The 15,819-nt window shown below is 49.1% G+C and overlaps 1 protein-coding gene across 4 annotated transcripts in view; it reads right to left on the bottom strand.

Annotated features, from left to right (window-relative positions):
• Positions 1-15,819, bottom strand: part of LOC137539170 (uncharacterized) — an 892,710-nt gene that overhangs the window by 116,569 nt on the left and 760,322 nt on the right. For 3 of the 4 annotated variants that reach the window (XR_011024946.1, XR_011024947.1, XR_011024948.1), the window contains exon 5: positions 6,436-6,555. The exons of the other annotated variant lie outside the window; for it this stretch is intronic. The gene's annotated coding sequence lies outside the window, so the exon portion shown is untranslated. The remainder of the gene's footprint in view (positions 1-6,435; positions 6,556-15,819) is intronic. 4 annotated transcript variants of the gene reach the window in all.

Below are 15,819 nucleotides of genomic sequence, written 5' to 3'. Positions count from 1 at the left end.
CACTCACTAATGGCGCTCCCTGTCACTCACTCACTAATGGGGCTCCCTGTCACTCACTTACTAATGGCGCTCCCTGTCACTCACTCACTAATGGGGCTCCCTGTCACTCACTCACTAATGGCGCTCCCTGTCACTCACTCACTAATGGGGCTCCCTGTCACTCACTAATGGCGCTCCCTGTCACTCACTCACTAATGGCGCTCCCTGTCACTCACTCACTAATGGGGCTCCCTGTCACTCACTCACTAATGGGGCTCCCTGTCACTCACTAATGGCGCTCCCTGTCACTTGCTCACCAATGGCGCTCCCTGTAACTCACTAATGGGGCTCCCTGTCACTCACTAATGGGGCTCCCTGTCACTCACTAATGGGGCTCCCTGTCACTCACTAATGGGGCTCCCTGTCACTCACTCACTAATGGGGCTCCCTGTCACTCGCTCACTAATGGCGCTCCCGGTCATTCACTAATGGGGCTCCCTGTCACTCACTAACGGGTCTCCCTGTCACTCACTCACTAATGGGGCTCCCTGTCACTCGCTCACCAATGGGGCTCCCTGTCACTCGCTCACCAATGGGGCTCCCTGTCACTCACTAATGGGGCTCCCTGTTACTCACTAACGGGTCTCCCTGTCACTCGCTCACCAATGGGGCTCCCTGTCACTCGCTCACCAATGGGGCTCCCTGTCACTCGCTCACCAATGGGGCTCCCTGTCACTCACTAACGGGTCTCCCTGTCACTCACTCACTAATGGGGCTCCCTGTCACTCGCTCACCAATGGGGCTCCCTGTCACTCGCTCACCAATGGGGCTCCCTGTCACTCGCTCACCAATGGGGCTCCCTGTCACTCGCTCACTAATGGCACTCCCTGTCACTCGCTCACTAATGGGGCTCCCTGTCACTCGCTCACTAATGGCACTCCCTGTCACTCGCTCACTAATGGGGCTCCCTGTCACTCACTAATGGGGCTCCCTGTCACTCACTCACTAATGGGGATCCCTGTCACTCACTCACTAATGGGGCTCCCTGTCACTCACTAATGGTGCTCCCTGTCACTCACTCACTAATGGCACTCCCTGTCACTCGCTCACTAATGGGGCTCCCTGTCACTCACTAATGGGGCTCCCTGTCACTCACTCACTAATGGGGATCCCTGTCACTCACTCACTAATGGGGATCCCTGTCACTCGCTCACTAATGGCGCTCCTTGTCACTCACTAATGGGGCTCCCTGTTACTCACTAACGGGTCTCCCTGTCACTCACTCACTAATGGGGCTCCCTGTCACTCGCTCACCAATGGGGCTCCCTGTCACTCACTAATGTGGCTCCCTGTTACTCACTAACGGGTCTCCCTGTCACTCGCTCACCAATGGGGCTCCCTGTCACTCGCTCACCAATGGGGCTCCCTGTCACTCGCTCACCAATGGGGCTCCCTGTCACTCACTAATGGGGCTCCCTGTCACTCGCTCACTAATGGCGCTCCCTGTCACTCGCTCACTAATGGGGCTCCCTGTCACTCGCTCACTAATGGGGCTCCCTGTCACTCGCTCACTAATGGCGCTCCCTGTCACTCACCAATGGGGCTCCCTGTCACTCGCTCACCAATGGGGCTCCCTGTCACTCACTAACGGGTCTCCCTGTCACTCACTCACTAATGGGGCTCCCTGTCACTCACTCACTAATGGCCCTCCCTGTCACTCACTCACTAATGGCCCTCCCTGTCACTCACTCACTAATGGGGCTCCCTGTCACTCGCTCACTAATGGCGCTCCCTGTCACTCGCTCACCAATGGCGCTCCCTGTCACTCGCTCACCAATGGCGCTCCCTGTCACTCGCTCACCAATGGGGCTCCCTGTCACTCACTCACCAATGGGGCTCCCTGTCACTCACTAACGGGTCTCCCTGTCACTCACTCACTAATGGGGCTCCCTGTCACTCACTCACTAATGGCGCTCCCTGTCACTCACTCACTAATGGGGCTCCCTGTCACTCGCTCACTAACGGGTCTCCCTGTCACTCGCTCACTAACGGGTCTCCCTGTCACTCGCTCACTAACGGGTCTCCCTGTCACTCGCTCACTAACGGGTCTCCCTGTCACTCGCTCACTAACGGGTCTCCCTGTCACTCGCTCACTAACGGGTCTCCCTGTCACTCGCTCACTAACGGGTCTCCCTGTCACTCGCTCACTAACGGGTCTCCCTGTCACTCGCTCACTAACGGGGGTCCAGGCTGGCTACATATACTGGGGACACTGGCTGTTTGTCATTATGTGCATTTACTGATGAAAAGCTGTCTCTTATGTGCATTTGCTGGTGAAAAACGGTCTTTTTATGTGCATTTACTGGTGAAAAGCGGTCTTTTTATGTGCATTTACTGGTGAAAAGCGGTCTTTTTATGTGCATTTACTAGGGAAAAGCGGTCTTTTTATGTGCATTTACTAGGGAAAAGCGGTCTTTTTATGTGCATTTACTAGGGAAAAGCGGTCTCTTATTATGTGCATTTACTGGGGAAAAGCTGTCTCTCATGTGCATTTACTGATGAAAGGCTGTCTGTCATTACGTGCATTTACTGGTGAAACGCTGTCTCTTATGTGCATTTAGTGTGGAAATTTTGTCAGTAAAAAATATTTTCTCAGTAAATTTTTAGGTATTTGGCAACACTGGCTGGCGGCGCAACGGGAAAGATACAGGCAGCCCACCTCACGCTTGGGCTTGGTGGGGGGAGGTGCCAACAGCGAGCGAAAGTAGCTTGGCCGCAGGCAGCCAGAAGTACACAGTGTGTGACTGCGTCGCACTCGCAGAGCTTCTCAGCCTGAGTCAGTCCAGAGACTAGCAGACTCGCAGGCAGCCAAAGCCAGCCAGGAGCAAGCCCATGGAAGAGGGGTAAGAATGGGGTATCACATGCATGCGTAAAGAGGTGGAAGGTGTGGGTGTGATTAGGCAGGACATGGGTGTGGTTATGTGGTTGGGCGCGGTTAATTTAACCACTCCCATAGGCGCCAGAAAAAATCTTGCACCCAGGTGCCAGGCACCCCAGGCTCACCCCTGTTTTTGTTTCACTTCCAATCTACATACAATTTAAATTACCTTTGCATACAAGTGTATGTAAATTAGTATCACATCTCTAATGTCCATAGACCACCAACTTTAGTGGAAGAGGTTCATTTGTGTGCCGATGGTTCTTGCGTCTTTCAGGCACCACCATAGAGCGCGATATAAGTTGGCAGTTCAGCGCTGGCTGGCGCTAATCTATGCACCAAAGGTACTCGGCTACTACTCTGCTATACAGAGGTATAACAATGGATGCCCGGGCCCCCCTGCATACAAAATGATCCCGGGCCACCCTGCAGCCCCCCCCCCCCCCCCCCCAACAGAGTGCAGTGGAGCTATGTGTCTATACTTACCCAATTCCACCTGGCTTGTCCTCATCCGCTCAGCAGCCTCAGCCGCTGGCTTTGCATATATGGCTCCTGATGTCACATGATCGGCAGCCAAGTATGCACCTTGAGTGGCTCAAGATGTGGGGAGGGAGAGGAGACATGTGACATAGAGGGATAGGGTAAGTAAAATAAAGACACATAGCTCTGCTGTGCAAATAAACTGCTAGAGTGGTGGAAGGAGAATGGAAGGGGGGGGGGGGTTAATGTTACTCCCCTGCTGGTATAGAAAATAAACAGCAGTACCCAGTTGATTCTCTGTATCTAATAACCAGTGTTTGGCTATACAATAGCTGAGTCCCAACATCCACAATATATACCTGAAAAGAGAAAAGGTGGAAGTTATAGGTTAGAGTAAAAGGTTGGGGTTAGACCTTACTTTAGTATAAGAGGATAGGGAATGGGGAGGTGAGACTTAAGGGGCTTGATTCACAAAAGCGTGATAACTAATTTATTACGCCTAAAGCTTTGCACGTGCTAACTAGGGTGCTAAGTACTTTGCAAGTGCTAACTAGGGTGCTAAGTAGTTTGCATGTGCTAACTAGGGTGCTAAGTAGTTTGCACGTGCTAACTAGGGTGCTAAGTAGTTTGCACGTGCTAACTAGGGTGCTAAGTAGTTTGCACGTGCTAACTACTTAGCACCCTAGTAAGCATATGCAAAGCATGTTAGCACGTGCCAAGTGGCTTTTCACTGGCGTGCTAACACTTAGCATGCTCTTGTGAATCAAGCTCAATGTGCGTACACACTTTCAAATTCTGTCGCCCAGTAGAGATCAGTACACAATTCCTCTGGCGATAGTTCTGGGCCGGATGCTGCACAGATGGGTTGTTAGCCTCTAGACTAGCAACACATTTTGTTGCTATGGAGAGGGGAGGACAGCCGACAGCTTGACCACACCACAGAGTCACACAGGGCTAATGGGGTGAGTACATCCATAGTGTCTTTGGCCTTCGCTCAGCCAAGTCTATCCGCCAGGCAGTTGCATGGAGGGAAAATGGTGTCCGCTTTACACACGGTGGGCTCTTGGCGGAAGTGTACCCAAGTGGTTGTCTTGAATGAAAATCATCTGGTATATGTCCAAGGCTTTCGCCCTCAGACATGGGAGGATAGAGATAGGTAGTATATGGGAGGTTATGGTTATATATGAAGATGGGATTTATGTTGGGAGTGCAGTGCGGGAGGGGGGGGGGGTGTAAGGGTTAAGCATCAAGCAGAGGTAACCATCAGGAATGGTTTTCCATTAGGGAGGCAAGAGTTATTATGCATTAGGAAGAAGGGGGATAGTCAGGGTGAGCCAAGAGATGTAAGAGGAGCACTTCATTCTCTAATTAGAGCCCTTGCCCAGACGCACCTCCACAAAGTGTACAAAACTGTGCTTTGTACATAGAAACCATTTTGCAAATTTGCATTGAATTCTATGGAGCCAAATTGATTTTTTTGCAGGGAAAATTGGGTATTTCAACTACAAGAAATTGTTAAAGGGGAACAGAAGTAAGAGGTATACGGAGGCTGCCATATTTATTTCCTTTTAATCAATACCAGTTGCCTGGCAGCCCTGCTGGTCTATTTCTCTGCAGTGGTATCTGAAGAACACCAGAAACAAGCATGCAGCTAGTCTTGTCAGATCTGACTTTAAAGTCTGAAACACCTGATCTGCTGCATGCTTGTTCAGGGGCTATGGCTAATAGTATTAGAGGCAGAGGATCAGCAGGGCTGCCAGGCAACTGGTATTGCTTTAAAGGAAATAAACATGGCAGCCTCCATATACCTCTCTCTTCAGTTCCCCTTTAAGAAAAATGTGTACTGCCACTGCCAAGTTTTCAATAACTGATTTAGGAAAAATAAAATCTTTCATAGATTAACCTTTTCGGGACCACGTGCATTAGATTCTACGCCGCACTTGTGGCTGTTCTAGCCTGATGCGGCGTAGAATCTACGCCGGCCCGCAATTTCCGCTCCCGACGCGATCGTGCGCACCCGGAGGGGGAGATTAAGCTGTCATATGACAGCCGACATCTCCCCTGAGTGATCAGCAGCCATCGCGTATGGCTGCTGATCATGTGATCACTACGATCGCCGTCGGATCGCAGTGATCAGTTTGACAGCTGCGGCGGCAGGGGGGAAAAGAAGAGGATCCACTTACCTCCCTGCCGTTCCCGCGACGATCGGCACCCCCCTCCGCTCTGGCCGGCATCTCTGCTCCGTCTGACGTCAGCGCCAGGTCCCGGCTTGATGACGTCATCAAGCCGCGACCCTGAACTGATCGTCAGACAGAGCGGAGATGCCGGCCGGAGAAGAGGGTCCCGTGCAGCTCATCGCTGGAGCCTGAAAGGTAAGTGAAGGCTGCTGGCAGAAGGGGGGGCCCAGGCCACCATGGAGGGACACAAATCCAGGCAGCCACAGACGGGATCCGGCCGCCTGACCCCCCCCCCCCCCCCCAAACGCGCGCACCCCCTTCCCGCGCAAAATGCCTGGTCCTTAAGGGGGGTAGGTGGCCGGTCCCGAAAAGGTTAAAGCATGGCAAAAGTAATGACACCGAAGCTGCTGCAGTCTAACATTGCACTGGCTTTTAGATGCATTTTCACCTTTAAATTTTATAATCGATTTTGTATAAAGTCCTTTTGAAAAAAGTTGTAGAATAGTAGAGGGAAAAAACACAGAGATATCCGGGAGGCGGGAGCCCAATCTGGTGCAATACGGTTATTGGATCTGGATACAGCTATTAAAAGCAGTAATTATACTCACAAACGTGGGTTGCAGAAAAGGCAACCACTTGTGTCAGCAGGTGGGGAAGTACCGTCCCCACTCAGCCTTTGGGTCCTTGGGTGGTCGCTACTCCAAAAAATGATTTATCGGTCAACTGTAGTCGGCCTAATCTCCCCTACTGACAAGAGGGGTGTTAACTTTCTGGGTACAGGTAGGAGGCGCCCCGGGTAAGGATGTGCAGTATAATATTCTATATGGCAGTATTCAATTACTACAAAATAGGTTGTCCTACCTTATAGGTGTCCCTTTAGGAAATAGAGACAATCAAAAGTAAAAGGAATAATTTTTAATGGTGCACTAGATGACAAGGCGTTTCACGGTCACAGCCGCTTCATCAGGTCAATAGCAGTGCCTTAAAATACAAATCGGCAGCTCTCAGAAACCGAACAATAAATATCGTATATACATGAGATCATATCAAACAAAAAACAGGCATAAACATTACAAACACTTGCAGCCAGCATTATCTATAAGTAGACTGTATAGCCATCTCTTATATTTAAAAAAGGCAAACGAACTCCTCCCCCATTTATGTAGGAGGAAGTATAGGTGTATAAAAATGATGGTAATAATACTAACCGAGGACACTATGAATAAATATAAAGAATTATAAAAAAATGTATAATATAAAATTAAAAATAGTAATATTTGTTTGTGAAATAATAGAAAGCTATATACATACATATATAAATATGTGTGTGTGTGTGTGTGTGTGTGTGTGTGTGTGTGTGTGTGTGTGTGTGTGTGTGTGTGTGTGTGTGTGTGTGTGTGTGTGTGTGTGTGTGTGTGTGTGTGTGTATAGACAGCCCTCACTGAGAAGTGGTATGCAAATTGGCTGTAGGAATCACACATACACACCTACATGCAACCGCACGCATGTTACACCAACTGTTATCCATAGGCATATAAAAATTGCATCAAAACATGCACATATGTACTGCCTATTAAGATAGAATAAAAAGATTATTATTAGGATATCATATGTGTACCTATATTAGAGAAAACCACTGAATTTATATTGGCGGGGAAAGAATCCTTTTAAATCAGGTGGGCTTCCTAGATTGTAGTGGGGGAATGCTGTGTGATATGAGTTTATAAAGGGATGTAGTGTCTGCTTAGCCGAGTAGGCTGGAGTTCCGGTGGGTAAGATGGAAGGAAAAGTTAGGTGGAGAGTTATAATCGATTTTGTATAAAGTCCTTTTGAAAAAAGTTAACTTGTTCCCTTGGTTAGCCTTTTATATACATGCCATTATCATGTATGGGGGCTTTGTAATTAGCGTAATTGGCCCCATAAGCTTATACTCTCCACCTCCCTCCCTTATAAAGTTCCCTAGTGTCTAATGCCTCCCCCCCCATGCTGTTCCCTGGTGTCTAGTGACCCCCTCGCACCCCTATACTGTTCCGGAATTAGAAGAAAAGAACACCAAGAGCCCAATATAGTGTAGTATGTACTGGTAATGGAAGATTTATAGAGTAATTCAAAATGTAATACTCTACAAACCAGGGTTACCATTAGGAAACCACTGTCAAGGCAGGTGGGGAGATTGTCCTGACCCCACTCAGGATTAAGAAGTCGCTCTCTGTAGTAGAAGAAGGAAGTGATGAACACAGAGGCGCTCAGCTTTGATGTTACTAGCAGATGCTTTTTTACTCCTTTCTGTATTGCCTGAGGAAGCAGGTTTAACCTGCGAAACGTGTTGCACTTTATTTTGGACTACCCAATAAACGTTTTTTGACTGAAAATCTACAGTTGTGTGTTCTGCTTGGAGGGGGTAAGTCCATAACTGCCTCCTCTATTACCAAATTGGTTTTAAGCTCATTTAGTCCCTTCTATCCTTTTGGCGCCTCTGTTATCTTATTGCCCTATACAGTTCCTGTTGTCTTATGGCCCCCTCCCTCCCCTATATAGTTCCCTGGTAACTAGTAGCTAGCACCCTTACATTTCTAAATAGTTCCTGGTGTCTAGTGACCCCACTCCCTCCCCTATACATTTCCCTGGTGTCTAGTGGCCCGCTCCCTTCCTATACAGTTCGCTGGCATCCGGGCTGTCCCCTGCCCCCCCATTCAGTTTCCAGGTATCTAGTGCTTTCGCTCTCCCTCCCCATGTGGCTTCCCAGGTGATCTAGGGCTTCACCTCCAATATAGCTTCCATGGTGGTCTTAAGTGGGCCAAACTTAATGCAAAAGTGAGGAAATCACTTGCAGTCCAAATTTGATGGTTCTGTTGGCCAGATTTGGCCGGCAGAGCCAGAGTTTGACATGTACGGTGTAGACTCTCTGTGATTCCTGAAGACTTTCCATGAGACAGCCCTGGATGAAGAACGCAATCTACCCCACCTCAGGCTTCAGAATCCCTCTACGCCACAAACATTTGTATGAACTAATCAATGGTTCTAATTGAATCCCATGTCTTGTATTTACTGTTCAGACATCAAAACCTACTCCACTTATCATCCATTCTAAGGTTCACGTTGGTAATTACTGTCTAAACCATAGCCTGGCCCTGAACGAACAGGGGCAGGGAGGCTTCTGGGAAATGGCAATATGTTCAGCTAATCAATGGAGGTTACATCGCGTTATAACCAATTTATAAACATGGATGGTGCATATTTAACGAGCTCCCAACATTTTAATTTAATAGACGAGGCGAGGCCATGTAGTCATCATCTCCAGCACCACTTCCCATCTCCCAACATGAATGATTAAACAAAACACAGAGGAACGGCTATTTCAATCTTTGTTTCGAAACAGCCATCTCCGCAGCTTCCAAAGTGTGCTTACCACTTGAATTCTGAGCAATGACTGGCTACTTTAGCAATTAAAATCCAGGGCAAAGACACACAAGCTTCGTTTGGCTGAAAGACTTCGCCATTCATCATTCCAGCTGCCATAAAATAGCACTAGATGGAATCTTTGATTTTAGCTTTAGAGGAACATAAATCAAAATCTAAAGCATGGCTGTCAGCGGCATCACCAGAATTATCCATTTGAGAGAGGGCTGGAGTGCAGGGCAGTCTCTCTCTCTCTCATTGTTCCAGGCACGGCTCGACTCCTGATGCATGGAGAGAGGCCTGCTCTCCCCGACTCCGCATTGTGTTAGCAGTGTATTCCGACTGACCCATGGCAAAGCTCTCCAACTAGAAGATCACAACTTTAAAGTAATTATATGCTTGATATGTCTGAGTGGGAAATCGAAGTGCGGCCCCGATGCCTTTGTGTGGCACGCTCTTCCGGTTTGCTGGTCGGCGCTCAATGCCGGTTATAGACCGGGCTGTAAAGTGTGAACTGAATAGATTTAGTTTTGTTTTTGTACTGCACTGTCAGTTTTGGACAGACCGTATAAGAGGTTAATACTATTTTTAACTGTTATTATTTAATTCCTATAGCATTGACATCTAAAACAGTGTAGAGAGTACATAGTCATGTCACTCTCTATCCTCAGATAAGATTACAATCGAATCTCTACCTCAGTCCAAGTCTGACGTCCTACTATATTATTATTATTATCATGTATTTAAATATCAGTGATCTCTTTTGCAGCATATTACAGAGTACATTGTCATGTCACTGACAGTCCTCAGAGGATCTCATAACCTAATTCCTACCATAGTCATAGTCTAATGTCCTATCATAATATTATGCACATAGCACTGACATCTTCTGCAGCACTTTACATAGTACATAGTCATGTCACTGACTGTCCTCAGAGGAGCTCACAATCTAATCCTACCATAGTCATAGTCTAATGACCCAATTGTAGCCTTAAAGAGGAACTGTAACATGAAAAGATCCCCTGGGGGTACTCACCTCGGGTGGGGGAAGCCTCCGGATCCTAATGAGGCTTCCTACGCTGTCCTCCATCCGTCAGGGGTCTCGCTGCAGCCCTCCGTGGAGTCCGTGCAGCGGTGACGTCAATATTTACCTTCCTGGCTCCTGCGCAGGCGCTCTGACGGCTGTCGGCTCCGAACTACACGAAAATACCCGATCGCCGTCGGGTCCGCTCTACTGCGCAGGCGCAAGTGTCCTGCACCTGCGCAGTAGAGCGGACCCGAATGAGATTGGGTATTTCCGTGTAGTTCGGAACGGAAAGCCGCCACAGCGCCCCCGCTGGAGCCAGCAAAGGTAAATATTGAACTGACAGTCGGCACAGTCGCCGGCTGTTCGGAGGGCTGCGGCGAGACCCCCGTGGGACAGAGGACGGCGTGGGAAGCCTCATTAGGATCCGGAAGCTTCCCCCACCCAAGGTGAGTACCCCCCAGGGGATCTTTTTAATGTTACAGAGTCTCTTTAAGGGGTCTATCAATGATACAGTCTTAATTCTACAGTTTTACCAAATCTACGTAGAGATGGCCCGAACTGTTCGCCGGCGAGCAGTATTCTGCGAACATCCGCTGTTCGCATTTGCGGCGAACAGCATGGCGTGTTCGATTTGCCCCCTATACATTATCAATGCGCTAAACTTTGACCCCTTACCTCAGTCAGCAGACACATGGCAGCCAATCAGCTAGCACCCCCTTCTGGACCCCCCACTCCCTATCAAAAAGCAGTTGTGGTGGCCATATTGGATCAATTCTCTGCTGGCTGCTGACTGCTAGTGAGAGCAGGGTCAGACTTGCTGCAGATAGGTAGGGAAAGCATTAGCTAGGCCTGTGTTCTTGTTCCTCACTTGCTGTGAAAACACCCCAAACAGCTTTTTTGAGGGCTTACACATCGGTTTTCTGTGTTTTTTGTGTGTGACACTCCACAGCCCACTGACACCCAGAGCTGTGTGCTCACTACTGCTGTTGCCTCATTAAGTTGCAGGCACAGAACCACCCCAGTGCATTATTATTTCACTGTATTCTGATAGTACTATTGCATTTTTCTGTGTGAGACACTCCACAGCCCACTGACACCCAGAGCTGTGCATAATGTGATGTCTGCCCTTTAGGGATTAAAATCTGGGACTATTGGCATGGATTCCTCTCCGGCATGCCACAGTCCAGGTGTTAGACCCTTTGAAACAAGTTTTCTTTCACTTTTGTGGCCAGAAACAGTCTTTGTAGGTTTTAAAATTCGCCAACCCATTGTGGTCTATGGCGGTTCACCGGGTTCGCCTGTTCGAACAGAAGAAATTCTATGTTCGCAACATCTCTAAACCTATGTAGTAGATTTTTTTGCATCATTGCACTTGTGTTCAAAGTATATGAGCACAGGAAAAGCACGTAGTATGCAATTTTCTTGCAATCTGGTAATTTAAACATTTTTCTGTACTCTTTTTTGTTTCCCATTGCAAACAAAATTGCAACTTGAGAAACATCGGATAGCACAGTAATAGGGTCACCAACACATGCGGTGGGTACACCTGGTCCTAGTGGAGAACAGCCCTAAGAGTGTGTACATTAAAAAAGGGCACCGCGGCAATTTAAGCACCGGAGAAAGTTGCAACAAGTGGAATATCTGTAAAATTACCAATATTACACTAATTCTGATATATTGGTAAACTTTACCCTGACCTAATTTCACTCTGCCCTAGCCTAACCTTACTTTCACACAAACCCTCCCTTCTCAAGGCCTAACCCTACCTGATTCACCCTCCAATGTCCAACCCTAAGGGCCCCCCCACCGATTCTTTACCCTAACACATCCCCTGCCAATGCCTAACCCTAAGGACCTGTTTCCACTACACGCAGATTCTGAATGCAGAAAACTGACTGAATGAATGTCTATGGGCCTGTTTCCACTAAACATTTTTCTGATGCCGATTTTCCCATAGGCATTCATTGGAGTCAGTTTTTCTGCATCCAATCTGCGTGTTGTGGAAACAGGCCCTAAGCCCCGCTTCGCTAATGCATAACCCTAAGACCTCCCCTATCTATGCCTCCAGCGCCCAAGTGAACTGCTTCACTAACGGTTGCCACGCTGGATGAAACCAACCCAAGTGCGCCCCCTGCAGAAAACCGTGATTTACCTCCTAATCATCCTCACTAAGGGTGCCCATATATTTTGCTAGCTGATCGACCTCTCGATCCAATCATTTTATTGTATCGGAGGAAGACAGGACCATCCTATCAATCTCTGGACAAAGTTGGTTGAAGATAGATCAGGCATGCTGGAAAATCTCAGTTGCATGGGTTCCATCGGGGTGCAGCAGTGATTTCCTGATGACCAACGGACGCACGGCTGGTGTCCCCTCCAAGTGTATGTGTTTCCCCCTGTGCAGTGATGAAGGCTCACCTGTTACTTCAGCGCAAATCCTGGCCTCTTCCTGTGTCCGGCATCACCGCGAGCAGCACCTGTATTACGTGACAGTGGTGCATGTAGCAACATGCCACAAGCGCTGGTGTCATGCCTTGCAGGAATGCCAGACACCGAAGGAGGCCAGGATTCGCACTGGCGAACAGGTGAGTCTTGAACAATGCACACGGGCACTGATAAACATACGGTATGGGGGGCAGGGAGCAAGACGCTTTTCAATAGATATCAGAAATTGGTGTGCGATGTATGGGCGGGGAATAGATCCTTGGGCTAGCTTTAGCAGCGCAGCTTAAAGAGAATCTGTATTGCTAAAATCGCACAAAGGTAAACATACCAGTGTGTTAGGGGACATCTCCTATTACCCTCTGTCACAATTTCGCCGCTCCTCGCCGCATTAAAAGTGGTTAAAAACAGTTTTAAAAAGTTTGTTTATAAACAAACAAAATGGCCACCAAAACAGGAAGTAGGTTGATGTACAGTATGTCCACACATAGAAAATACATCCATACACAAGCAGGCTGTATACACCCTTCCTTTTGTATCTCAAGAGATCATTGTGTGTTTCTTTCACCCTGCAGCTATCTTCCACTGAAGTGTCAGGCTGTTTCTTCCTGCAGAGTGCAGACAGCTCTGCCTGTATGTAATTCCTCAGTATGTGAAAGCCCAGCCAGCTCAGAGGAGGATTTATCCAGCTTGTAAAAGATAAGAGAGCAGAGAGAAGCTGCACTAATCTAAATAACACACAGGCAGTGTGCAGAGAGGGGCCTGGAGGGGGGAGATGCATCACAGAACCACAACACTGAAGAACTTGGCAGCCTTCCAGACACAGGCTGACAAGTCTGACAGGAGAGAGATAAGTTGATTTATTATAGAGATGGTGATAGTAGAACGAGCTGCAGTAAGCCAGAACACATTAGAATAGCTTTTGAAACATGTAGGATGATAAAAAACAGGATGCAATTTTTGTTACGGAGTCTCTTTAAGGCCTCGTTCACATCTATGTAGTGCAGATAGCCGAGCGAGTGAATGGGTCAGCTCTGCGCTTGCGAGCAGAATGCATGCAGCAGTACACATTATACGCGCTTCCAAATGCGCACGGAAGCGCATATGATGTGAACGAGTGCTAATGTGCAGGAGCGCGCAGTATGCACAACTTACTAATCAGCGCTCGCTGCCATGTAAGGAGCATGCCTTCCCTTAGTAACACGAGCTGCTTCCGTAGCAACATGCGTAACTTTAAATGTGGGGAGTCCTGTAAAGTATTGCTACCACGATACTTCACTAGTGGTCGCTACTATGTCAATTAACATGATCATTGACATAATAGCGCCCGCTAGTGAAGTATCTCGGATTAGCAATAATTTAATAATTAATTTAATAAATAATTTAAAGGACCACTATTTCTTCCAGAGTAAAATGAGCCATGAATTAGTTTTCTCCTATGTTGCTGTCACTTGCAGTAGGTAGAAGAAATCTGACATTTCCAACAGGTTTTGGGCTAGTCCATCTCTCCATAGTGGGGTTCTCAGCATGGCCTTTATTCATTATAAAGACACTCCTTGAAAAAGATTTATAAAAAGATGCTGGCCAGCCTCTGTGCTTGCTGCTAGGGATGATGGGAAAGAGCAAATTCCGTTCCGTCGGAATTCCGCCAGCGCTAAATTCCGTTACCATTACATTTCCGCGGAATTTTGCGGATTTCCGCGGAATTCCGCATTCCGGCAGAAAAATGTAAGTAGTTGCAAATGAAACCTCGTTTTTGCTAAATGGTAGCTCATGGGACCTAGTGGCTGTTCCACCGGTCATTTTTTTTTTTTTTTTGCAGCAGCAGGAGGTGTCGCTTAAGCCATGGAACCTTGCGGTGGTCAAATGGCGGTCATTTTGACGCCGCAGGAGGTGTCGCTTAAGCCATGGAACCTTGCGGTGGTCAAATGGCGGTCATTTTGGCGCCGCAGGAGGTGTCGCGTACGGCATGAGACCTTGTGGTGGTCCCAGGAGGTGTCGTGTAAGCTATGGGACCTGGTGGTGGTCCCATGGCGGTGGTTTTGGTGCCGCAGGAGGCGTCGCGTAAGCTATGGGACCTGGCGGTGGTCCCATGGCGGTGGTTTTGGTGCAGCAGGAGGTGTCGCGTAAGCTATGGGACCTGGCGGTGGTTCCATGGCAGTGGTTTTTGCGCCACAGCAGGCGTCGCGTAAGCTATGGGACCTGGCGGTGGTTCCATGGTGGTGGTTTTTGCGCCGCAGGAGGTGTCAAGTAAGCTATGGGACCTGGTGGTGGTTCCATGGCGGTGTTTTTTTGCGCCGCAGGAGGTGTCGCATAAACTTTGGGACCTGGCGGTGGTCCCATGGTGGTGGTTTTTGCGCCGCAGCAGGTGTCGCATAAGCTTTGGGACCTGGTGGTGGTCCCATTACGGTGGTTTCGGCGCCACAAGAGGTGTGGCGTAAGATATGGGACCTGGAGGTGGTTCCATGGCGGTGTTTTTTGCGCCGCAGGAGGTGTCGCGTAAGCTATGGGACCTGGCGGTGGTTCCATTACGGTGGTTTTTGCGCCGCATGAGGTGTCGCGTAAGCTTTGGGGCCTGGCGGTGGTCCCATGGCAGTGGTTTTGGAGCCGCAGGAGGTGTCGCGTAAGCTTTGGGACCTGGCGGTGGTCCCATGGCAGTGGTTTTGGCGCCGCAGGAGGTGTCGCATAAGCTATGGGACCTGGCGGTGGTTCCATGGCAGTGGTTTTGGCGCTGCAGGAGGTGTCTCGTAAGCTATGGGACCTTGCGGTGGTCCCATGGCGGTCATTTTGGCGCCACAGGAGGTGTCGCTTACGCCATGGGACATTGTGGTGGTCCAATGGCGGTCATTTTGGCGCCGCAGGAGGTGTCGCGTACGCCATGGGACATTGTGGTGGTCCCATAGTGGTCATTTTGGTGCCGCAGGAGGTGTCGCGTAAGCTATGGGACCTGGTGGTGGTCCCATGGCGGTGGTTTCGGTGCCGCAAGAGGTGTCGCGTAAGCTATGGGACCTGGCGGTGGTTCCATGGTGGTGGTTTTTGCGCCACAGGAGGTGTCGCGTAAGCTATGGGACCTGGCGGTGGTTCCATGGTGGTGGTTTTTGCGCCGCAGGAGGTGTCAAGTAAGCTATGGGACCGGGCGGTGGTTCCATGGTGGTGTTTTTTGCGCCGCAGGAGGTGTCGCATAAGCTTTGGGACCTGGCGGTGGTCCCATGACGGTGGTTTTTGCGCCGCAGCAGGTGTCGCATAAGCTTTGGGACCTGGTGGTGGTCCCATGGCGGTGGTTTCGGCGCCACAAGAGGTGTGGCGTAAGATATGGGACCTGGAGGTGGTTCCATGGCGGTGTTTTTTGCGCCGCAGGAGGTGTCGCATAAGCTATG

The sequence above is a fragment of the Hyperolius riggenbachi genome, chromosome 11 (assembly GCF_040937935.1).
Source record: "Hyperolius riggenbachi isolate aHypRig1 chromosome 11, aHypRig1.pri, whole genome shotgun sequence".
Lineage (NCBI taxonomy): Eukaryota > Metazoa > Chordata > Amphibia > Anura > Hyperoliidae > Hyperolius > Hyperolius riggenbachi.
This window is presented reverse-complemented; position numbering and strand designations above follow the sequence as displayed.